The sequence below is a fragment of the Schistocerca serialis genome, chromosome 2 (assembly GCF_023864345.2).
Source record: "Schistocerca serialis cubense isolate TAMUIC-IGC-003099 chromosome 2, iqSchSeri2.2, whole genome shotgun sequence".
Lineage (NCBI taxonomy): Eukaryota > Metazoa > Arthropoda > Insecta > Orthoptera > Acrididae > Schistocerca > Schistocerca serialis.
The window spans coordinates 880,231,910-880,258,718 of NC_064639.1; positions in this window are offsets into that span (position 1 = coordinate 880,231,910).

Below are 26,809 nucleotides of genomic sequence, written 5' to 3' on the forward strand. Positions count from 1 at the left end.
TCAACCTGGTACCCGCCTTACCAACAATTAATTTTATATGATCATTCCACTTCAAATCGTTCCGCACGCATACTCCCAGATATTATACAGAAGTAACTGCTACCAGTGTTTGTTCCGCTATCATATAATCGTACAATAAAGGATCCTTCTTTCTATGTATTCGCAATACATTACATTTGTCTATGTTAAGGGTCAGTTGCCACTCCCTGCACCAAGTGCCTATCCGCTGAAGATCTTCCTGCATTTCGCTACAATTTTCTAATGCTGCAACATCTCTGTATACTACAGCATCATCCGCGAAAAGCCGCATGGAACTTCCGACACTATCTACTAGGTCATTTATATATATTGTGAAAAGCAATGGTCCCACAACACTCCCCTGTGGCACGCCAGAGGTTACTTTAACGTCTGTAGACGTCTCTCCATTGGTAACAACATGCTGTGTTCTGTTTGCTAAAAACTCTTCAATCCAGCCACACAGCTGGTCGGATATTCCGTAGGCTCTTACTTTGTTTATCAGGCGAGAGTGCGGAGCTGTATCGAACGCCTTCCGGAAGTCAAGGAAAATGTCATCTACCTGGGAGCCGGTATCTAATATTTTCCGGGTCTCATGAACAAATAAAGCGAGTTGGGTCTCACACGATCGATGTTTCCGGAATCCATGTTGATTCCTACAGAGTAGATTTTGGGTTTCCAAAAACGACATGATACGCGAGCAAAAAACATGTTCTAAAATTCTACAACAGATCGACGTCAGAGATACAGGTCTATAGTTTTGCGCATCTGCTCGACGACCATTCTTGAAGACTGGGACTACCTGTGCTCTTTTCCAATCATTTGGAACCTTCCGTTCCTCTAGAGACTTGCGGTACACGGCTGTTAGAAGTGGGGCAAGTTCTTTCGCGTACTCTGTGTAGAATCGAATTGGTATCCCGTCAGGTCCAGTGGACTTTCCTCTGTTGAGTGATTCCAGTTGCTTTTCTATTCCTTGGACACTTATTTCGATGTCACCCATTTTTTCGTTTGTGCGAGGATTTAGAGAAGGAACTGCAGTGCGGTCTTCCTCTGTGAAACAGCTGTGGAAAAAGGTGGTTCAAAAACTCTTCAAAAGAAAATAAATGTTATCCCAAAATTTGAGACAGAAAATGATCTTTATTCTAACAAACTAACGTGACAAAAAATAATTCAACAGTTGTCAACGCGTAAGAGAAAAATTCATCAAAACAGCACAGAATTCAATTTCACTTGGAAGGAAACAAAAACATTCTTGACGGAATGCAGATTGTGAAACAGTAGTTAAGTTTAGGCATAAGCCACTCAAAAACTGTAATAGTAACAAAACTGAAAATACATACAACACCTTTCTAACTATAAGGAAAGAAACATCTTAATTAATCAGACAGACTAAAATAAACTACGAAGATGCCCACCTTTTAGAAATCGAGAAAGACTTCACAAAGAACAATACAAGAAACCTGTATAAAACATTCAAAACAAAACTAACCGTTTACCAACCTGGATGACTTTGCTTAAAAACGAAAATAGCGGTTTGGCTCTTAACAGCCATCAAAATTGTGAGGTACTTGCTATTTATTGCGAAAAACTATTGAACTGTCCAGAACCAGCCAATAAATTCCAACCACAGCAAACTAATAACACCAACCCTAACTGTAAAGAACCTGACGAATAGAAATAACTAGAGAAATTAAGGGACGTACAAACAATAAAGCATACTGAGGAAACGGTATAATTGCAGAACTGCTAGGATAAGGTGGTCCTAACACTATGAAAAAGATCACTCAACTAAGAGGACCTATCTGGCAAACTGAGAAAATACCTGAAGACTGAAAACCTGCCCTAACTCATCCGTTGCATAAAAAAGGGGATGTTAATAATTACCAAGGAATCTCTCCTCTGCCGTTTATCACGGCATAGCAGTATATATGTATGTGTAGCCACTTACGGGATAATTATATAATTTTATTTTTATAATTATATTTTATGATTTTTGTTGGGGTGGCTTTATCTATTGTGAGCTATTATGAGACATTTAATTAACTTATACCGCGATAAAACTCGTACGGACATCGACTGCCTCGAAGTACGTACGATATAATATTTTTTAAAAACAACACGCGACTCACCGCTTTCTAATAAATAGTTTGCGTGAACGCCGCTATTTAGAAAATAAAATATGCGTATTCCTACGCAAACTCTAATTATTAATATGGGTCTCAGGGGCTACTGGTTATTTATGGACCAAACTACACAAAGATTAGCTGAGATATTGCGGAGCTTATTGGGTGTAATGATTTTCAATATTTCTTGTTCATTATTTGCAAGGCAAAACTGGAGGCAATCTCGTTTGCGTTAGGCGCCCAAAATTAAACATACTGAACTCATTCAGTGCTGTGGATTTTAGTAAATGAAATTTATTACTACGCTTTTTAACTTTGAAATTATTGGAAGATCAAAACTGAGAATTCTCTCGCATTTACATTTAATATTTTAACACGAAATTTTAATTAAATAATATAGTCAGCATAATGGCCGACTAAATCCTGCTAGGGGAGATGAGCTCCCTGCACTATGACGTTCTGTAAGAACTTGGTTAATTAGAATCAATTGTTGCGATCATGAGAGGTGACAATTAAGTCAATAATAAACACTTTCTAATAACATTTATAAGTATATTTTACTAAATTACAACCAAACTTACATTAAATATTATCCAGCGCTACAATGGATAGACGAAACATACACAGCAGAGCGAGTTCAATCAAAGCGTTGTGTCTGATCTTCATGGCCTATGTTACACAGGTTAAACAAAAACTATTCTTTTCTAATTACATCGATATTTGTGTTTGGATAATAGTAATTGACATTCTCTACTATTTGTTACACATCGCGCAGACGTATTTAGTCTTTAGGTAATTAATGGTTCACACATCTCATATAAAAAAAACCTTCTTTTCCCTTTCTCCAAATGTCCATTTATGTGATGTACCGTCACACGTTCACGTACAAAATTTTCTCGCAGTGGTTACTTCATCGAGCCCATGAGCAGTTAGTACCTAAAATTGGTGAGTACCAGGCAGGCTTTCTCCAAATGTCCATTTATGTGATGTACCGTCACACGTTCACGTACAAAATTTTCTCGCAGTGGTTACTTCATCGAGCCCATGAGCAGTTAGTACATAAAATTGGTGAGTACCAGGCAGGCTTTCAACCAAACAGATCCTGTCTGGAACAAATTCTTAATTTAAAACTAATCCTTATGCAGCAAAGGATTTCTGGTAACAATATTGTACGCAGATAAGTGGATTTTAAAAAAGCACAGTTGATCATGAAACTCTTTTCCAAATTTTAAAGGAGCAATGGCTAGATAGTAAAACTCTAACACCGATTAAGGAAACGTTAAGTAACACTAGCTGTAACGTTAAACCCACGGGAGAGATTTCTGAACCACTTAATATAAAAACTGGTGTTGGAGTAGGAGATGGATTCTCCCATTTATTGTTTAACTGTTTTTTGGAAAAGGCTATTACAGAATGGTGAGAGCAAACATCAAGTTAAGATGTAGATCAATCAATCAAGTTAGGCAGACGTAGTATTAGAGTAGATTGCTTCGCCTTTGCAGATAATCTATCCATTTTAACTAGGGATATTACCACAGCTCAAAAACAAATTGAAATTCTTAAAGGAGTTGCGGAAAAAATAGGACTACAGATATCAATCAAAAAAAAACGGAACATATGACTTGCAACAAACAAGCACCAAAATTTTGAAACACAAAATATGTAAAAACAAAAAGGGTTCCTCTGTTCAAATACTTGGGTGAAATCATACACGAAAACGGCCTGGATAAAGCTGCAAACAAAGATCACTGCCAAAAACTGTCAACGCATTCAGATTAACACAAAATATTAATAATAAAAAAGTCACTTCCTAATTCAGTAAACTTAGGCTTAACACCTCTGTAATCAAACCTGAACGTGTTTATGGAGGAGAAATTTTAATTTTAAATAGAAAGAAGTATATTGGAAAAATGCAAAAGAAAGAAAGATTATTAGGAAAATATTATGGCCATAAATTACTGATGGAGAAACTTGCAGACTGAAAAGTAATAAGAAGTTATAAGAATACACATACACACAGGGTGACATGAGGAAACGAAGACTTACATTTTACGGGCACATTAAAAGAATGGCACCAACAAGGTTGCAAATAGAATTCTTCGAAAACAGAAGTAAGACCAAAACTGAGCCAATTAAATAGATCGCTGCGATTAAGATGGATCCTAGAGAAGCCGGTATAGCTCAGGGAGACGTTAGAGATAGAAAAAACATTCAGACAAAAGATATTTGATTGGAAAGTTGGTCAGAGGGAAATTAGAAAACGGACCGGGACACCGTGGTTTGATGAAAGAAAAAGACTCCATTCTGAAATGAGGAAACAAATTTGGATACAAATAAAGGCGAACCATCAAAAGGGATATTGACTGATTGTACGTCGCGTTGTCCTATGCGGCCCATATGTGAATAATAATAATAATATTACTAAAATCTGTTTTTTTGAATTCCTAATAAAACATTATTTAACTAATGTAAAGGAGAAGGGGGGGGGGGGGTTGTAATCAGAATGGAGAGCACATGACTGGTAAGTCTCCCTGATTACCAGCACGTATATATTATTGGAGACAATGGAATCCTTGTACAACAATAATTACTCAACTCGCGCTTGCAGCTAACAAGCCCAAAATAAGTGGTCTTTTTCTGAATAGCTATCTTTTTATACAATCATCTTATAAATCAGCCTTCATCTTTATGTTACACATAGAGGACAGCTCACATAGGAATCTCTGTGCGTCACATCCGCTATCCAAGCTGCTCATTGTGCCACAGTAGAACGCCCTCTCTCCACCATGACAACACAGCTACTACTGGGAAAGTCTGCGAATCGACTGAGTTGTTGCCTAGTAGCTTGCCATCTCTGTAAAGAAGACACTGTGTATCGCTTATGTGTTTAGCATGCAAATATATTTAAAGAGGTAATATTCCGAATAAATAGCCAATTTTCATTGTATTTTCATTTCATACGTCAAAGATAATTGGTGTGAATATTAACGTCGAATATCAGCTACTGAATCGTAAGTATATGTCTCTGTGCTGTTACGTATGTGAGTCTGCTGGAATGGACACGTTGTAATCGAAAACAAGGTTTTCCCCAAAGGTTTCACTGCTTTTGTTCTGTTTGTCACTGCGCTCACTGAAGCGGTACGAAAACCCTCAGGAGTCCCGTTATCTCCAATAATTTCACTCACTTATCTTCTTCCTGTGCCTATCTTCTCCTCACTTAATAGACCGACAGGTCTGAGACAAGGTATCAGAATTTTAAGAGGGAGGAAGAATAAAAACTCAGAACTGCTCCTCTTCTTTGCGCCGTTGCTGCGACGGGGGGGCGCAAAAATTTAATCGTGGAGAGGCGTCGTAATCCCCGGTCGCCGCTGGAAGCGCCGCTTGGAGTTTGCCGCACAAGTTTTAACCAACTGCCGCGCTCCTGCCCGCGATGTGAGGCGAAATTTAGTTTCCCGCACCACGCAGCAGGCGGGGCTGCTGAGGGCAGCTTCGTTAAGCGGGCTGGCTGCCCGGTTTTCTCTGTAGGGCACTCCGCGTATTCATTAGGGCAGCTGTAACAGTAGTCATGGTGTTTGTGAGATAGAACTAATAATCAGGAAAGGTCAATCAGTTTTCAGGGGCTGCTACTGGCTTCCGGTAAACTTTCCTAGTTCATCGGCGAGCAAAGTACTACACAACTGGCCGAAGTTCTGGACTATGGCTGGCTTCTACTTGTAAATAGTAGAGCGTAAGTAGTCTTGTGTGACCAGTAATTTCCTCACGTATGTTCATTATATAATCAAACTTCCATGCATAAAACAGCTTCAAAGGCCTTATTTCTTTATAAATGAGTTAAGGTGTTAAACATCTAATGTTAAATATGTACAACATTTACGGCTGAAGGCGTCAAGTCTTAATTGAACTGGTTTTATTTTTTTCAGATTATTCACCCACAGCACTTTTGAAAAAATCAAAACCGAGCATTCCAATCAAGGTTTTTAACTCTGTAATCATTTAAACTCTCGATATCTAGCACTGTTTACATTTTCTGAAATGTAAGTTTTTCTCTTAAACTACTTGTTAATCTGCCACGGAGTTTCATACTGGTTGATCAATAAAATAATTTGTAGCTACATATCTGCGAATACTGTCTGCAAATTTGTCAGAGAATAGAGGTACTAGTAAAGAAACAATACATTGAAACGCCATGCTTTAAACAGATATTTTACCGCATGAACGAGAAAAACTTAATGACCAGTAAATTATTTACCTTCCATTATTTTGTGAGACTGTAGGCAATAAAATTGTATAAAACGTTTCGTAGTACAGTACATTTAATGTTTGTTGGAAAACGGTTTGTGAAGACAATGTAAAATATACTCAGGAGAATTTGCTTTCCGTTTTAAGAGAAGCTGCTTTTTAACGCATCTCACGGTTTCGACTTGTATCTCGTGAACTGTATGGTTTAGAATGGTTCAATTTTGAACTTATGTTCAGTGGTATGTATTGGTACTGTATGCAAAATCCTTCACGAGCTGAAAGCGAATATTTTTCAGTATGTGTCGTTAGGAAGCACTTTCTGTTGTATAAATCATCTTGTACCACTTTTGTGCGTATCTTTGAATTTAACCAAACATACAACGTACAGTGACTCAGAATACGCTCGTGGGTTAGCACATTCTTCCGCTGACCCCAGGTGTTGTATGAACCACTGAAAATTAGGTTAGTGTTAGCCCTTGTAGCCGTTAGGCAGGCAACCTGCAACCATGGCATGCCGACTGGATGGCCACTCTATCCTTCCAGTAATACAGACTGTTTGAGAACCCAGCCACGCCCCGATATATTTTTTTTTAATTTAGCTGTGCCCCAAACTCTGTACGTGTAGAATTTATTTTTGACTTGTAGAGCTTCTTGATTTGATTGGAGAGACCGTGCACCAGCTGTGGGAATGTGCTGAGAGCTTCGTCGGTTTCATCAGTGAAAAGATGGTTCTGAGTTGCGAGATACTGCGTGGCACTCTCGATTCACTTCGCGCCTCACTTTTGGAGGGAGTATCCAAAGAGCGAGTTAAAGCCTGTGTTCTCGAGGTGCAGCAAGTCTCATCTCTCCATCTTTGGTGAATTCTTGAGATCACATTGCCCTCAGTCTTTCAGCCATTTGGTGTATTCAGAAAGACTCGACCGTTTTTCAGTCTTTCTTATTAACAGACTAAAGACGAGATCTAAATGTAGTGTGTAGGCACGTAAATCATAAACCAAACTCAATCAATTCGTTCTTCCAAGCAAAGAACACAAATTAAAAATGTTGAAGGAAGAAAAACAATGTCGTTAAGTGTTTAATACGCAATGCGAAATCAGTAATTCTCTACGTCCTCTCTGAGAAAAATCAATATTAACTTGTATTCGTGAAAATACGATTATGGCGCTTCATTCTGTGAGTGACGTTAATTTCCAAAAATACGTATGTCCTTGAGTTATTAAAATCTAGAATCACCGTCTGTTTGTTCTTTGGTATTCCGTAGCTAACCGGGCCACGATAGGTTCTTTGGTGTACTACGCCGTGATGATCGTGTCACTTAGGTAAACATCCAAACTGATACACTGAGCAGAGGGTTGTATTTAAATTTTAAATGGCGATACCTTTTGTTCTCATACCCCGGTAAGCAAACAAATGATCTTTTTGTTTAAATTTCTTTTACAGTCCATTTAAATCTTAAGAACCACACAAAACAGAAGACCAAGGTGAAATTTAGCGTTCATAAAGTAGTACAGCGTGAAACAAACTGAAACATGGAGAGATACATCGTCCAACATTATATGCAGTGGAATCATGCTCAGACTGATTTTCTTATTTACAGGCAGGAAAATTCTTCGTAACAACACAATCTGCGAATCAATCGTCATCAAATATTTCGTTCTCATTCTCTGCAGATACGCCAAGGAATTTGTTGTAACTCGTTTCCTCCAGACGTTTCTACTCTCCGTTGCATATTTTGAAAACAAAATCAAGACAAAAGCACACAAAAAGCACGGAACAGCGAGAACTCGAACGTCAGATAACGCCTATGAAACTGCAGACGATAACAAAGACCTCAAAAACGACGAATTTTTTCAGTGATACCGCTACCACCACCTAGCAAGAACTATGAAGCCTGCAGTTCTACCAGATGTTAGTGGAAGTCAGACACCGCGGAAAATCGTCGTAACTGGGCAACGTAACGTTACGTCTGAGGTACGTTCCAGTTTTCCGTCACCGCCGTAATATTACGACAGCCGCATGCCAAGTGCTAAAAATGACAAGAAGAACGGATGGGAATGTCGGAAGGAAAGTTCCGCTATCGGAGCGGCTTGTAGATAATTTAGCGTTCTGATGTAAACGATGTGTTGAGAGCTAGTTAAATAGAGAGCTGCTATCTCTTGCAAAGTAACAGAAGAGTTGGAAAGGACTGACGAGGACAAAAACTACAAATGAGTCAGTAGAATAACATGAAACACATTTCAAGCGGCTGAGGTCAGTTGCCGATCTACAAAGAACACCGTTTCCTAGTTTGAGAGAACAGCTTTTGCGACGTTCTGAATCCTCGCACAATATGGGGGAGAGTGCTGTACCTGGAGGATAGTGCACCTAGGAAAACATACCGTCTGCTGGTCGGTGTTGCTATCTGGTGACTGAAAAAAAAAATGGCTCTGGGCACTATGGGACTCAACTGCTGAGGTCGTTAGCCCCCTAGAACTTAGAACTAGTTAAACCTAACTAACCTAAGGACATCACAAACAGCCATGCCCGAGGCAGGATTCGAACCTGCGACCGTGGCGGTCTTGCGGTTCCAGACTGCAGCGCCTTTAACCGCACGGCCACTTCGGCCGGCTATCTGGTGACTGATTTTAGGATTGCGTGAAGGAATCCGCACTAGAGACTGCCATAAGCACTTTCCGGCCTTGTTTACTGTACCTGAGGTTCAGTTTTGTGCATCGTTTGTAAATATTACGAATTCTATGTATTTATGTTCTGTGTAATATATCATAGTTACTTGCGAGTTGATGCTAATTCCTCAGCTAAAGAGATTAATGATGAGTATAGTTCAGTATATATTTAAAACTGCTTGCATTGCTTGTGGACACGGAAGCCGCACTTCGTCGGTCGTGCTCTATCTTGTGCCTGATACGTGCAAATGAACAAAGTTTCTTTAATGTTTTAAGAATTTTCCTTGGCCTAGTTGCCAATAACATTTCGAGAAGTATGTGACTTGTAACTGGTTTCTCATAATACTTCTTCTTAACTTGCTTGCAGTTAATTATTGCTGGTGTAATATATTAATAATACATGGACCATTAAATACTGAAATGATTTCCTCGGTTTCTGTGCATTTTCACTGGAGTAGAGTATTTGTTCCTAGTGACATGACCATGCTGCAGCTTGTGAGAGTCTTCCCTTTTCAAACAGCCTTCCTTTTCGGGAGAAATTTGTGTAATTTCAGAAAAAGACTCTAAAACACATAAACTGCATACTATCAATTCCAAATGGAATAATACAAGATATTCAAGTTCGGCTAAAGGTCAGCTAGAGCCGAAATTCTGGAAATGTTTCAGAGGTATAGCGCTTTCCCCTACAACAGAGATGCTGTTAGCTGTAAATCCAGGAAAAGGGAAACTGAGTAAATTTTAAGTTTGGGGTATGCGGTATAGAAGGTACAGGGTGTAGCAGGAATTAATGTGTGATTGAAGGAAAGCAGCGGCCAGCACTAAACTTTGGAAGACGGGTGACTAGAATAGAAGAAAGAGAGAGAGTTGCAGTGGTGCCAGATTACGCAGAAGAAGGTTTTCTCGTTGCTAGTTAACGAGGAGAGATGATGAAGAAAGTAATAAAAACGAGCAGTAATAGTCCTTAGTTTTTCACGCAAAGTACTGCTTGCAGAATTTAGTAGAAGTTTTCACTAGCTTTCGCGTGTCAGCGCTGAGAGAATTTCTTTGGCTACTGGAATCGACATTTCTGCTCCCTAAGCTATTCATCCGCCATCGTGTTAGTTTCCGCCGCATACAAAACTATTACTTCACTTGTATAGCTACCTCCAATTCTTCTTTATTTCATTACGGAAGTTGTTTACTGTGTGCTTAGAAGGATCCAAGATTGAATCATGTCCTACATTTGTGTCCTTATAACCAGTTTTCAACCTGTTACGATGTCAGCAACTGCCATGAGTCACAATTACAACGGTTTCCTTAAAGAAAAAGCATTTCTGGTTAGGCTGTCGACGGTATGGAATAAGTACACTACACTGCTTGAAGAAGAACATCAGATCTCCCAAAATGGCAGGAGGAAACGAAATGAAACACTATCGCTTGAGAGGGTATGTCATGTCATTTTAGTGATTTCAAAACCGAGTCAGTTTTAAAATGTGCTTGGTAGTACGAGCCCACCTGTGAGTATGAAGTTGCATTCCCTCTCAACTGGATACATGCGTTGATTCGATTTGCGAGGTCGTCACAAAGCCATTGTATCCTCTTCTGAACGACGCTGGCCCACAATGAAAGAGATCTGATGACTTCAGAGGCCATGAGAGTACTTCCACATCTCGTACACACTACATGGAGACATTCCATGTGTGAAAAAGCATTGTCCTATTGGAAAATGGGACACTTTCACCTGAAAAATTAGGTTAGATTAGATGTCATTTTCAATCCGATAGAGCCCAAGTAAGGAGATCGTCTAAGATTTAGAACGTGTCAGAAAAACGAGAATGCACAGTAAATGTTTATAGAGAAAAACAAATACGGTAATGTACCTTACGCAGGTCCCAAGTGAAATCGTCTTCATGGAAGTGGAGAAAGTGAAAAGAATCTTCAACATATTTTAGTTTGAAAGTCATTAATATCTAGTTATGAAACATGTAAATTTTCAATACACTCAGGAGCACCTGACAGTAGTTAGGCTATTGTGGGCATGGACCGCTACGGTCGCAGGTTCGAATCCTGCCTCGGCCATGGATGTGTGTGATGTCCTTAGGTTAGTTAGGTTTAAGTAGTTCTAAGTTCTAGGGGACTGATGACCTCAGATGATAAGTGCCATAGTGCTCAGAGCCATTTGAACCATTTGGATTTACAACACGTATTTACAGCACTGAATTTATACGGAAGTCAGACTGTACTGTTAGTCGCTGTATTTAATGTTGTTAGTAACATATTCACATCATTTGACTCCACTAAGGAGTTTGTCAATGGAGTAAGAGGAGTTGGCCACCAACAAATCCTTTGTGCTCAAGTTAATCTGAAGGCTATCAAGAGTTAAAATGTTTATGGCTTTTAGAATGTTATAAAAATGTGTGACTCTTAATAATGGACATTTTTCTGGGCCAAATTAAGTGACTTTAAATGTATAAAAATGTTACTCTTATTTCAAGTGCTGATTCAATTGAATGAGTTGCTGGTTTTACAAATTTCATCAAGGAACAAATATATTGAGGAACAGTAGTTAATACCCCTAACTCCATAAACAGGCCTCTGAAGGATATTCTTGAGTTTACACTGCAAATAAGTCTCCTTACATGGTTTTCGACACAGAAAACTTCATCTTTGATTGATGACTTATCCAAAAAGATAATCCCATATGGCATTATGGCATGAACGTAAACATAGTATGCAACCTTTTTTTAATATAATATATGTCTGTCAACAATCGCACTGCAAATAGAGCCATGTTATGCGCCTCAGAGGTTCTGTCGTGAACTCCTCTTGGTTGAACTTATTATCAACTTGTCAAGCTGTAATTCCAAGAATGTCATACTGTCAGCTTTTTCTATCTTTTTGTCATTATGTCTCAGGCTTGTACTGTGAGAAACGTAAGTTGTACACAAAATATAGTGTGTGTTTTTTTAAGGTTTTGTGACAATTAACTGACTATGAACCATTTATCAACGTTTATGGAAATTTCACTCACCGATCTTTCTAAAACTGTATTTTATTTGATATTTATTGCAACGTATGTATCATCTGAAAAAACCTGGCATCTGGTAATGTTACAGATAAAAGGTCATTGATATACACAAGAAAAGGATAGCATTCTAAATGTAGCCTTGTTGGACACCACACGTAATTACTTCCAAGTTAGATGATGCCTGAAACCTTAAAACATGTATCTTTCCAAATGATAACCCTTGTTTCCTTCAGAAATATTAAATCTCAACCATTTTGCAAAATTTCTTGTTGCAAAATAATATTCGAATTGGCTTAAAATTGTATTGCGATATATGCTGTCAAATATATTTGCTAGATCACAAAATCTGCCAGTAGCCTGTAATGTGTTGTCTAATCAATTGAGTATACTGTAATTGAATGTATAGATAACCTTCTCAGTGTCGGACCCCTAAATAAATCCGAACATTGATTTTGACAATACATTATTATCTGCAAGTTTGTTAAGAAACTACATGTCTATTACTTCTTCTAAGATTTTCGAGAATGCCTGCGAAGTGAACCTGTGCGGAAATTTGACCTACTTCTTTATCTTCAGCGTATTTCAGCAGTTCAGGAAATGTTCCACCGATAAATGACTGGTTACACGGTACTTAATAGGTTAATAATCTAGGAAGCAGACTTTACTGATATTTTATGGTAAGCATTATAATTTTTTGATTTTAAAGACTTTATGGTGGGCATTACTTTTAATAGTGTAGTGAGGGTCATATTCATATTGCTCAAGTTAGATACTTACTTGATAGCAGCATCTAATGAACGTGAGTCTCAACTTTTCAGTAACAGCTATGAAAATGCTTGTTAAAAGTTTTGCATCACAACACCCATTAGTTACAAATGTATAATTCACTCTTAAAGCTATCTGTCCCTCTTCTTGTCAGCCTCTACCAGGCTACCGGCCTCCGTCTTCACTGTATCCCATATTGTCTTCATTTTGTTATTTGATGTGATTATCTATTTCTCATAATGTATTTACTTTGATATCCGCATAGTTATCTTTAATATTTTTCACTGTGTCTTGTGATGTGCTATAGTATTAGCGACAGATTTTTTCTGACGGATATTTTTGTTTTACGACATACCTTTGCTATGTGACTAATCCATGGCTTCATAGTAGAATTCGATATAATCTACAATCATGAACAGCCGTGATTCCCCGTACAAAAACATAATCTGGATTAGCACTGGGGGAATGCAATATTCAAATAAGGTAAGTGGTTTATTAGTAAATTGTATTTTTCATTCAGTCTATGAGCACTGTATACACCACTATAGTTCATGTCGTGGAAGAGCGTCCTAAAATAATACATTTTTGGCTTACTGACTAACCCTCTAGAATTTCGATTTACTAGATTTTGTATTCTGTTCAGTGTTGACATTTACCAAAGTAACTGCTGTGAAAGCCTGGATTCCATTGGCTACTAATTTGGTAAATCTATTTTGTTCATTATAAATTTCTATAAAGATATTATCAATGGTTCTTTGTGAACGATTAGTTACCCTACTTGAGAAGTAAATTGTAGGAGGTAAGGTAAATGACAGCGTTACAGACTCTAATAAATTCTTATTGTGGAGGAGCATTTAAGATAATCTACATTAAAATCATCAACGACCACTATGTCTTCGTTTTTTTGTTAGAAAACAGCCCAGCACAGCACAAAGTGGTTCACTGCTAGATCAATCGACCTGCAGCTGCTCGGTACATCCCTATAATCATGAGGGATTTATTATGGAATTCTTCTGTTTCGCATCCTCCGAATCCTACCCTAGGCAAAATATATGAATTACTTTGCTCCTAAATTTATTAAAATTCATCATGAATGTGGCAGCTCCTCCGTTCTCCATTTCTGCTCTCAAAATCGAAATGCTAACGTAAGTCCTATAAAACCTAACTATACCAATGGTCAGATGATTTCGAGAGAGTCAGATGATATTTACTGGGTTGGATGACACTAATGCATCAGTGAAAGTAAGTAGCTCATCAATTAGAGTTCATAGTTCTCCAATACTTTGCTGCAATATAGATGGCTGAAGTTTCACATTAACTGGAGTAAAATGTGTTTACATGTGTTTTCTAGCGTATGTCGAAAATATTTAATTGCTGGTACAGTATGACAGAAGTCTAGTTTCTTTTGAATGTTTGTTTCACTTCTCAGCTCTCTTAAATCTCGGTTTCTTCCCGTCCATCGCACTGTAGAAAATGTGCTGATTTGAACACTGCAACCACTAGTATCTTATCGCTCATGACAGTGCCACTCTTCCACTCCCCCTCCCCCTATATTTTATACTATTGCTTCAGCTAGTATTGAGCTGTGCGTGGCTCTTGATTGTGACCTGTCCTTTCTGCATTTCTGAAACTCCAAGGAAATATTTTTTTTAGTTCTGTGTTAATGTCTTCTAGCGCCACTACCCTTGCTACCTTCGCTGTCCGTGAGTTGCAGAACCAGCGCTATCGATAGTAGCTTCGTGTTACTACCTGTGGAGCGACCGCGAGTATTTCCGGGTTCTGCTCTGACAGGAGAGAGGGAGTCGGAGGAGTGAGTCGATGGACTGAGTCGGAAGGCAGACAGTCGCATGTTACTCGGCTCTGAGTCTCAGTCCCCTTTGGGTTGTGGACTGAGTCGGGGCCGTCGTTACTCAGCTGTTGGACGAGCTGGCAGTCAGTAGCAGGCAGGTCCACACGGTGTAAGTACGCGCCAGGACCGTGGTCGACGCAGACGGAAGGAAGCTGGTCGGTCGACTGGTCGTCGGATGGCGACGTGTGGTCTGCTAAGCACTGACACCAGTGTCCGTCGGGAAAGAGTTGGCAGCCAGCAACGGTCGGGTCCGTATGGTGTTAGTATTCGCCGGGACCGCTGCTGGTGATAGTGTGCTGCCGTTAGTCGTTTGCTTGGCCGATCGTCTCTCTCGACGACATCTTGGATCCTCAGGACGAACACCAGTTTCCGAGTCGGGATGTGGTTGGACCTTGTCGGTGCGTTGGATCTGAGCAGCGACGTAGTCGCCACAGCGGGAAGCCAGGCCGGGGCTTTTTGCGGTGGGCACGCGCTGTTGCATTTGGAGGCGCTAGCTGTGTGAGCGACTTTTCGCTTTTCTCCGAAGCACGATCCACAAGCTCAGTAATTAGTTGCCTGTTCTTAAAACTCGACGGTTACGATGTCTTCGCTGTGGATTGTTCTTTCCTCAGCCGTTGACGCGTGTAATAACAAGTGGTGGGTGTTGTTCCCAAGAACCCCCAGCCATCTTCCGTAGTGATTTGACAGTTGTGACTTGTGTTTTCTGTATTCTTTTAAACTTGCCTTGTGTGGTGTTTGATCCCTTGATCTTGGTGAGGCCGTGTCCGAAGTTATAGGTGTCTTGGTTTACTCGTCATTGGCCGGTATTTTCTATTATTTGTGCAGTTGGATCTGACGGTTGGAAAGCGGTCGGATTGTCGGTCGGTCGTAAATCATCCCTAGGTTGTGCTGCCTTCTCTTATCTGACCTTAAGCCTTGGCTGCCTGTCCCACTTCATTACACCCTTAAAGGACCTTCTCAGGCCGATCCTGGAGTATTTTCTGAACACCACTTGTGATTGTTTTAATTTTTGTTTTCCCCTTTTGTAATTTTCTAAGTACTGTGCTTGGCCTTCTCTAGTGTATTAATGCTGTTTTTATGATTGAAATTAGACATTCAGCCGTGTTTTATTTAAATGTCTTGTTTGCTCTGTGTTTAGGGCTTCAGCCGCATTTGTTTCAGAATCTGTGGCTTTAATATGTAAATTCTTTTTTGTAAGCTTTCTCTTTAATTAGCTTGAATTCTTGAAACGGCCTTCAGCCGTGTTTGGTAGATGTTTATCTTTAGGTTGTCTTTAATTATTCTTGAGTAATTGTTTGGGCCTTCAGCCGACAAGACACTTCAAGTTTTCTTAATATGTTTTTCTGTTGTACTGTGTAAGAGCGTAACTTTAAAGTCTCTCTTTTATTACGTAAAGAATTTTTTTTAAATTGGGCTTTCATCCGAATAATTAACTTGAATTTTCCTTAATACTGCCTTTAACCGGAAATTGTAAATTCTTGGCTTTTAAAAAATTTCCTTAGCTAATCTGAGATATTATTTCGGCCTTTATCCGAAAAGATATTGTAATTTTACTTAAGTAAGACCTTCAGCCGTTACTCTAAATCCTGATGTTTTAAAAGCAATCATTTAAACTTAATCTGGAAAAGTTACTTGGGCCCTCAGCCGTGAATTGATCTTTGCTGTTTTAACGAGAAACCTGTGCATAGGTTTGAAGAATAAAGTTGTATGTGTTTTTGTCTAACTAACAGCAATTGACCTTGGCCCCTTTCCACAACCTGATCCGCTCTGTCCTGCGAAACTAGATTTGCGTAGTATAATTACATCTATTGAGGGAATCAACAGAGATTGTACTAATATGTGACATGGCAACAAGCGATTTAAGCAACTACTCCAGACCCAAATTAACTTTCCTGAGTGAAGGAGTCAAATATGATCAGTTATGACATCTAAAAGAAGGTACAAACTGAACATTGTTATGCCCTTATGATGACGCCGCCTTTCCCTGGTCATTCCCTATAATGTACCCAGTATCTCTTGAGTACTATTAATGGCCCACCAACTATAACCATGGTGTCTTCTTTGGCGAAGCCTTTACAGAGTGCTACTAAATCCTCTTTCAGTTGCTGCGGATCAGCATTCGGTTTTAAGAAAATTAATGCCCTTGTATTCTGATCCTAATTCATCGTCTTGATTAGCACCTCTACCATGAGAACTACTTAACAACAAAACTTCTTTCTCTTTAATGATTTTCCTACATTCCTACATTTCAATACGCTGCTGAAAGTTTATAGTGCAGTGTCTACACTAGCATCTGCTTGACGCTCATCAGTTTATAACAGTAGCAACAGATCAAAATCGTTCACCAGAAAGCTGTGAAACGTAGTACTAAGCCCGTTATTCCCGTTCCCTCTTGCCAATCCTACCCCCCCCCCCCCCCCCGCACACATCCTCTGCTTAATCTTTGACCCCTTAACCTGCCTAGATCTTCCCTGCCCTCGTCTTATTCTGCCTGAAGGGCGGCAACTTTCCCCACCTATTCTACAATCCTTCGGTCAGTACTACCTATTATGCAAAGCCACTGAATAGCCTCAGTTACTTCCCCAGTAAACTCGCCACAACTGTCTGCGAAACGGAAAAGAAACTGCAGCATCACACCAAACGCCAGAGCTAACAATTCAACGGCAAGCCAGGCACTTTTGACTCACGATAAATATCCTTATATATAAAATTCCAGTGTCACAGTGTTAGTCGCCATACTCCTCCGAAACGTCTCGGTTGATGTGATGAAATTTTACTTGTATATTCGGTATGTCCGAGAACCGGTCGTAATCTATTTTTCATACTCCAAAGTATGGGTGGTCCACCCCAAAACATTTTTTTTATTTTTTGGACAGAGCTTTTTTTTTTTATTTTTGTATGATGTGGCATTACAAAATACACGCAACCCTAAATTTTCACCCTTCTACCACCAACCCCTATTTTTTAATAGCGATTTTAGTAATATAATACTTTTCAACCCCGGGCGATAACTGATCAGTTATCACTTGATCAGTTATCCCCCCAGGTGTCTACCGGTGGTATGTTGTTGTTGTGGTCTTCAATCCTGAGACTGGTTTGATGCAGCTCTCCATGCTACTCTATCCTGTGCAAGCCTCTTCATCTCCCAGTACCTACTGAAGCCTACATCCTTCAGAATCTGCTTAGTGTATTCATCTCTTGATCTCCCTCTACGATTTTCACCCTCCATGCTGCCCTCCAGTACTAAATTGGTGATCCCTTGATGCCTCAGAACATGTCCTACCAACCGATCCCGATCTCTTCTTCTAGTCAAGTTGTGCCACAATCTCCTCTTCTCCCCAATTCTATTCATTACCTCCTCATTAGTTATGTGATCTACCCATCTAATCTACAGCATTCTTCTGTAGCACCACATTTCGAAAGCTTCTATTCTCTTCTTGTCTAAATTATTTATCGTCCAAATTCCACTTCCATACATGGCTACACTCCATACAAATACTTTCAGAAACGACTTCCTGACACTTAAATCAATACTCGATGTTAACAAATTTTACTGGGTATAGTCTTTCATTATTCAATAGATAGGTAATTGGAAAAAACGTACCCAAAGCAACGACTCGAATATCCCTCTTTGAATCGACGTAACTAGACCTAGAAGTTTAACTAGGTAGCGCGCGTCATTCGCCAAATTGACATTTAGGTCTAGCGCACACGCATTGATTTTTATCGTACGGAAATATGTCGTACCATCAAATTCTTTTAGTGGAACAAAGAAGTTACTATGCTGTCCTTTGTTCCTGCAAAATATTTTAATAGTACAATATTTTTACGTGCGATAAAAACCGATGCGTGTGCGCTTGGCCTTATTCATAATGCTCGCGTACACGTTTCGACACGAAATTGCCGCTATGTTTGTATGCTCATGGACGAGCCGTGTACCGGCTGCAATTGTTAAATCCGCGCGATCTACCGTAGAAACGCTAGAACTAATAGTGGCCGATACTGCCGGACTTCCCCTAAGCCTTTTCTCACTCCTTACACAGTTTTCAGCCATTATTATCTTTTGTGTCACGAGCTCCCGCCAACAACGGCTATTGTGTTACACGTATACATTGTGTTACACGTATACATCGTTCTGGTGGACTAGAGATAATTTATATGGCAAAGCAACGTTTGCTGGGTCAGTCGTAACGTATAAAGATTTTCATAGGCGGAACGAAGTTCGCTGTGTATAGCTAGTAATACCATAACAATAATAAGTCAATAAAACCACTAATAAACCAGAAAATACTATTACAAACATTAGACCTACAGGCAGATAAATGTAACCAAACTATTAATGGAAAGTTTCTAGATAAATGACTAAATATTTTCATTGCTTTCCGGATACGTTGAAAGGGTACAGTACCGCCCGACATTGAAAATAGGTACAACATACTTCATTATTTTTGTCAGAACAACACATTTTTTTTGTAAAATAACTCAATTTCAGTTAATACAGCGAAGCCAGATACCAGTGTGGGAAAGAATGACAATTTATTTATTTAATTGATCACATGTGCACTCCCACAAAGTAAATCCCTACATCCAGTTTGGTGAGATCTGTGAAATGAATGAATGTATGGTCGTCTGCTAACCGCAGATAGTGAATGTGAATATATGATCATCTTTGAGTCGATCCTTTGGCCACCTTTGGTGGGACCAAAGAGATGAAATTTTCCAGAGCTTTGAGCGCCTGAAATGTGGCTGACCAATACGATAGCAAGGTGCTTCCGCCACCTCGACAGAGATGGGAGAGGACCTAGAGAACGGCCATGTTTCAGCACTCTGCCGCTGGATCTTGTGCTGTTAAGACCTGTTTTAGTTGTGCTCCGTAATGACGAAAGAGTGGAGACATGGTATGCATGTGGAATATTTAAGAGTACTTTGAAATAATAATTTCTCTATTTCAGGAACTTTTGTGGGGAGAATTAAATGTCAGGCAGGTAATATTAATGGGATTGTAGTAATCTTCGGAAGTGACCAACGGTCACAATGAAACCACGTGTAGCAATAAGTTGAAATACTTCCGTGTGCTTAAGTTAAGCTGAATTACTAGCGTGTGTACAATAAGTTGAAATATTTAAGAAATAGCGTGTGTACCATAAGTTGAAATATTTAAGAAATGGCGTGTGCAGGACTTGAGATTAGAGACGAGTACTTCCACGTGGTGAGTACTGTGTGAGTCTCAAACTGTGTATGAGACAAAAGATAAAGAGAAGTACTCGTCCATGGTGTCAGTTGAGGACTCACGTGTGTGATGAATACGTTCTTAACATTACTTTGCGTGATTTGATTCCGTGTGACGCTAGATTCAAACTCTGAGAGAGAAGCAAGGTGAGTCGGCCGTCTATCCAGCAACGCCACTTGGCTTGCATTGCACAGGAAGACGTGCATATATCTCCAGAGTTCATAGTAGGAATGTAGAATTATAAAGTGGGGCAGTGTCGTGTGAAACTGGGATAAATATTAATTGAAGTGGGAGAGCTGAAAGTGATAATGTTGTGACTATTCCCTGTGTAGCATTTCATGTTGTAGTGTAGTGTATGTCATGTAATTTAAGCATTTGTGGTTTGCATGGGAGAGTAGCAAGGTAGTTTCAAAAGATTAGTGGGTTATTCTTGTTCCATCTGTACTGCTCGGTCTGGAGGATAGTTTCGTGATGATGATTGTGAGAGTCGAAGTGTGAGAAATAATAAAAGATCCACCATCCCATCCAGAAAGTGCACTGTAGCGTTAAATAATTACGAGACCATAATATAGAGATTCACCAATGTAAAGCCATGCCCACTGGGCGGAATTTCTCATGTGTTATTGTTGTAGGTTATAGAATTTGTGTGTTTAGGTTAGAGAATTTATCGGAATAAATAAGATAGTGAAAAGAAAGAGATTGGTGGACTTTTCCTTTGAATTGTATGTTGTCATAATGTCCCAAATTTATAATGTGTGCGCCATTCATATTCAGTGCGGTGGCCACGTGTTGACAAAAGCCGTTAAATAAAAGACAAAAAGAAAATGTGGTATTGCCAGTGCGTAGTGTACAGTCAGAGTTCTGTAAATTACTGATAGTCAGATGCGTGTTTCCGTTGCGTATTAATCATATAGGAGGATAACCTGTAACTTAAGTGTGAGTACTAGTGTTCATGTTACTCAATAAATAAGAATGAATCCTCTCGCTTGGCAGACCACTCATCTTGCAGGCCTGACTGCTTGATGCCACAGTATGAGCAAGGCATGTGGGTGGGCGCCTCTCAACGTTCGTTAAATGATAAAGGGATACACTCTACCTACATTGGTAAAAAGATAAAGGAACAGTTAAAAGAGATTCTCCAAGTTTCCTGCACCAAACGTAAACAAAAATGCAACAGACTGTACGAACTTTACACGTTTTCTGGAATATTACATAAAGAAAAGCGGAATCCTTAATAGTGAGTCTAAAAAGCATACAATAGTCTTATTAACACAGTAATCTGTACTAAACTACCTGTAATTGCAATCTAAATTATTTATCCCTACGTGGTCACAGAACTCGCTAGTTGGCACATAAGGACACAGGAAGTCCGTGACGTTTATTTGTTCTTACAGAGTTCCATCAATAGCTACCAGCCATGGCCAGAAGTCATACTGGATGGCTGCCGACAACACAGCTGCCGCCCACGATGGTCATCCGGGATAGTGCAAAGCCGCGATTCATACCTGAACATGATGCGACATTTATAAGCAGCCCATGCTTCGCAGTCATAGCACCATTGCAGACGCAGCTGTTTGTGTTGTGGTGTTAACGGCAACCTACACGTAGGACGGTAATTCCCCAGCTCGACCGCTGCTAGTCTCCAAGGAATGGTGCGCTATGACAGAAAGTTGCAAGGAGTCCATTACTTGTTTTCAAACGGTTGTCGAAGACGTGAAGGGGCTGGGACGTTCCAGGGGCACAGAAAGGCGATCCTCCCTCGTGGTGGTCAGACGTGGTTGACTGGTATCTTGACGACGGGTATATCTGCCCATGTTTCAGGCATTGGTCCACCATCACATTAGAATGACGAGCTTATCTCGATATTGCACAGTTCGACCAGCTGGCCAAGTGATCTGCAAAGGGCCCCTTCCAGACTCTGTCATGTACTGATATTGCTGCCTCACTGACACACAGTAGCTCCGTGTCTTCACAATGATCACTCGTCATCTGCCACTGTTCGTTCCCTTTATATGTCCTACCAGGTCTGGCAATAACACTAAACATGAACAACACTAATCCACCTGGTGTACTTCTGTAAGTCACAGTGATTTGAAACTGTAACCGCTTACAAACCATCCCATGTTGTATACGGATAATACACTGAATAGCCAAAGAAACTGGTACACCTGCCTAATATCGTGTAGGGCCTCCGCGAGCACACAGGATTACCGGAACACGACGTGGCGTGGACTCGACTAATGTTTGAAGTAGTGCTGGAGGGAACTGACACCATGAATCCTGCAGCGCTGACCACAAACCCACAAGAGTACGAGGGGGCGGAGATCTCTTCGATCAGCACGTTGCAAAGCTTCCTAGATATGCTCAATAATGTTCATATATGGGGAATTTGGGAAGTGTTTAAACTCAGAAGTGTGTTATTGGAGCCACGCTATAGCAGTTGTCGACGTGTGGGGTGTCGCATTGTTCTGCTGGAATTGCCCAGATTCATCGGAATGCACAATGGACATGAATGGATGGAGCTCATCACACAGAATGTTCATGTACGTGACACCTATCAGAGTCGTATCTGGACGTATCAGTGGTTCCATATCAGTCCAACTGCTCACACCCCTCACCATTACGAATCCTCCACCAGCTTGATCAGACCCCTGCTGACATGCAGTGTCTATGGATTCATGAGGTTGTACACGTCCATGCCCTCACTACAATTTGAAATGAGACTCGTCCAACCAGACAATATGTTTCCAGTCATCAACACTCCAATGTCGGTGTTGCCGGGCCCAGGCAATGCGTAAAGCTTGGTGTCGTGCAGTCATGAAGAATACACGCGTGGGCCTACGGCCCCGAAAGTCCATACTGATCATGTTATGTTGAATAGTTCGCACGCTGCCACTTGTTGATTCCTCAGCATTCAAAAATCTGCAGTAATCTGCGGAGCGGGTGCACTTTGTCACACTGAATGATTCTCCTCAGTGGTCGTTGGTCCCGTTCTTGTAGTATCTTCTCCGGCCGCATCGGTATTGCAAATTTGATGTTTTACCAGATTCCTGATATTCACGGTTTCACGGTATGCTCGTAAAATGGTCGTACGGGACAATCCGCACTTCATCGCTACCTCGGAGATGCTGTGTGCCATTGCTCGTGCGTCAACTATAACACCACGTCCAAACTCACATAAATCTTGATAACTTGCTATTGTAGCAACAGTAATCGAACTAACAACTGCGCCAGACACTCGTTGCGTTATATAGGCGTTGCCTGCCTGTTTACATATCTTTGCATTTGAATACGGATGCCTATACCAGTTTCTTTGGCGCTTCAGTGTATCTTACACCGACATCCGATTGTGTCTTCTGTGTGCGTCTGTTCTGTGTCAGGCAGTGTACATTATTTCATATTGTAATTGGCCGATTTAACCACATAATCATTTTGCAGTATGCTTGCACCACGTCAAAGGTCTTATCATCGACAGAACGAGAGAACCTCATATGTTTTATACAACTAACAGAACTCAGAGTTAGCAGATTTGACACAGATACCAGAAAACTAAGATTACTCACGAATGCTTTTGGAATGAATATTTTTTGTAAAAGAGCGTGACTCACTCAGTGGGGGAGGAATAGGAGACTACACAAAATCAATTAAAGTTTAATAGCAAATAATTTAAGATTTGCTCATATTTGTGACACATGAGGCAAGCAGTGCTTCGTGGGATGACCCATAAGGTGACGCTTCAAATAGCGGAAGAAACACATTGGATAAATACTGTATTCTTTACGTTAAAGGATTGCTTAAAAATATAAAATTCACTGTCATTCCACAGCATGCCTGCAGAGTATAACGCGTATAAGTGGAAGATGCATGCTCAAGATTTGTGACAGAAAATGCTCACCTACTTGTATCTTCCCGAGCTCAACATTTCCTTTACTATTGAGGGATAATGACTCCGTTTCTCAGACAGGCAAACAGGGACGCACAAACAGTATAATGGATAGGCAAGGACATCGTGTCGATAGTTTCAGAAAGCAGATTCGCGTTAAGCTGAACACTAACCACTAGCGGGTGTTTCCCTCACGCTCGTTGAAAATTAATGATACTCTACAAATTAGTTATTATTCTTATTTTTTATACTTTTGGTCATTCGAAGTACTATTAAGTGTAAATGCCTCGTCAAAGCGAAAGACATGTATTTTAATGAAAATCGGTGTAATCGGTTGCAATCGAAAATAACTGGACTGCAGTTAATCGAAGTCACTTGGTCCAATGAGTATTCCTAATCTCTCTGTATCACCCTGCTTTGCTTGAGGCATAGTAACGTCGTATTATATCAGCATCGCAATAAGGCGGTTCTCAGGCGTCTCCATTTATGAAAACGTCATCCAGGCAAATCATAACGACAAACTAGAATATATGTAGGAATGTAAATAGAGCATTTCCTGCGCATAATAGTGCACTAGACCTCTGGTCCTTCCTTTGGTTCAAAAAAAGGGTTCAAATGGTTCTAAGCACTATGGGACTTAACATCTGAGGTCATCAGTCCGCTAGAACTTAGAACTACTTAAACCTAACTAAGCTAAGGACATCACACGCATCCATGCCCGAGGCAGGATACGAACCTGCGACGGTAGCGGTAGCGCTGTTCCAGACTGTAGCGCCTAGAACCGCTCGTCCACTACGGCCGGCCCTTTCCTTTGGTTACTATACTGTTTAATTTCCGAAGGTTTGGTGGAAGTTGTACCATGTGAACTAAAGGCTTAACATTCTGAAAACCCAGAAAGTTAAAAGAGGTAATAAATCGTACGCAATATCGCGGATCTCCCATAACTGAACAAATAAATGTACTGCTCCTACTGAAAACTTTCATCGTCAAATTGTTTCGTGTAACCCATTGTCTTGTTTACTTCAAAGAGATGTGTATAATTTGAGAACAAACGAAAGTTACTAACACTTCAAATGATTGAGATTTTTCACTCTGCTGAGGAGTGTGCGCTGATATGAAACTTCCTGGCAGATTAAAACTGTGCGCCGGACTGCGACTCGAATTCGGGACCTTTGCCTTTCGCTTGCCATAATCACTTTGGAAACGTTTTCACATGAATCGCCTGAGTACAAGTGGCAGCTCCGCCCTGCAGTTCCCTTCTATACTTGGTGTACGGGACACTACTGCCATCTCTATATGTCGATATCACTATCCCAGTACTTTTGTCACCTTAGTGTACATTTAAAGACAATTCCAAGACACTGCACAAAGCTCCTATTCAATAAATTCTCCCCATATAAAAACCATAGATACACACATCAAAAAAAGTTTTTTCATCTCCCCGGTTCCCAGAATCCTGAAGATAGGTTCCTGACTGTTGATATTGTATCACAGACGCAGTCCCTTTGACTGTTCAGAAATGTCACTAAACCCGCATAAAGATGTAAACAACAACGCATGAGCAGCTCCTATTAGACGGAGGGGATCTAACAGCTGATCAATTCCAGTCATCCTACCATGAAGGAAGTACTCGGCTCGTGTTGTCAGTAGTTCAACTACGCCTAGACGGTCAATACCCCGGTTCGACGACGCCCGTGTTCTTACATTCTGCAAAGAAGGGCTCTCAGCAAGGGAACTGTTCAGACGTCTTGGAGTGAACCAAAGCGATGTTGTTCGAAGGTGGAGGAGATACAGAGAGACAGGAACTGTCGATTACATGCCTTGCTCAGGCCTCCCAAGGGCTACTACTGCTGTGGACGAACACCACCTACGGATTATGGCTGGGAAGAACCCAGACAGCAACTCTACCATGTTGAACAATGCTTTTCGTGCAGCCACATCGTGTTACGGCCCAAACTGTGCGCAATAGGCTGCATGATGCGCAACGTCATTCCCGACGTCCATGGCGAGGTCCATCTTTGTAACTACGACACCATGTAGCGCGTTACAGATGGGCCCAGCACATGCCCAATGGACCGCTCAGGATTGGCACTACGTTCTCTTCACCGATGACTGTCGTATATGCCTTAAACCAGGCAATCGTCGGAGACGTGTTTGGAGGCAACCTGGTCAGGGTGAATGCCTTAGACACACTGTCCAGTGAGTGAACAAGTTGGAGGTTCCCTGCTGTTTTGGGGAGGCATTATGTAGGGCCGACGTACGCCGCTGGTGGTCATGGATGGCGCCGTAATGGCCGTACGATACGTGAATGCCATCCTCAGATCGATAGTGCAGCCATATGTGCAGAATATTGGAGAGGCATTTGTCTTCATGGGGGACAATTCGATCCCCCATCGTGCACATCTTGTGAATGACTTCCTTCAGGATAACGACATCGCTCGACTAGAGTGGGCAGCATGTTCGCCAGACATTAACGCTATCGAACATGCCTGGGATAGTGTGAAATGGGCTGTTTATGAACGACGTGACCCACCAACACCTCCGAGGGATCTACGCCGAATCGCCGTTGCGGAGTGGGACAATCTGGACCAACAGTGCCTTGATGAACCCGTGCATGGTATGCCACGACGAATACAGGCATGCTAATGGGCTACTGGGTATTAGAGGTACCGCTGTGTACAGCAATCTGGACAACCACCTCTGAAAGTCTCACTGTATGGTGGCACAACATGCAATGCGTGGCTTTCATGACCAATAAAAAAGGTGAAAATGATGTTTATGTTGATCTCTATTACAATTTTCGGTACAGGTTCGGAACTCTCGGAACCTTAGGTGAACCAAAACTTTTTTTGATGTTTGTATTATGATTATTGCTTGGCTCTGATTAATTCCGTCTCGTGTCATAACTGCATAAAGTGGCTCTGAGCACTAAATATTTTTACTTTTTACACCAGCCCAAGCAAGTAAAAAAAGAAAGAAGTGAAGTAAAACTAAACTTCCCTTCTCCATACAACAAAATAGTTATCGTTAACTCC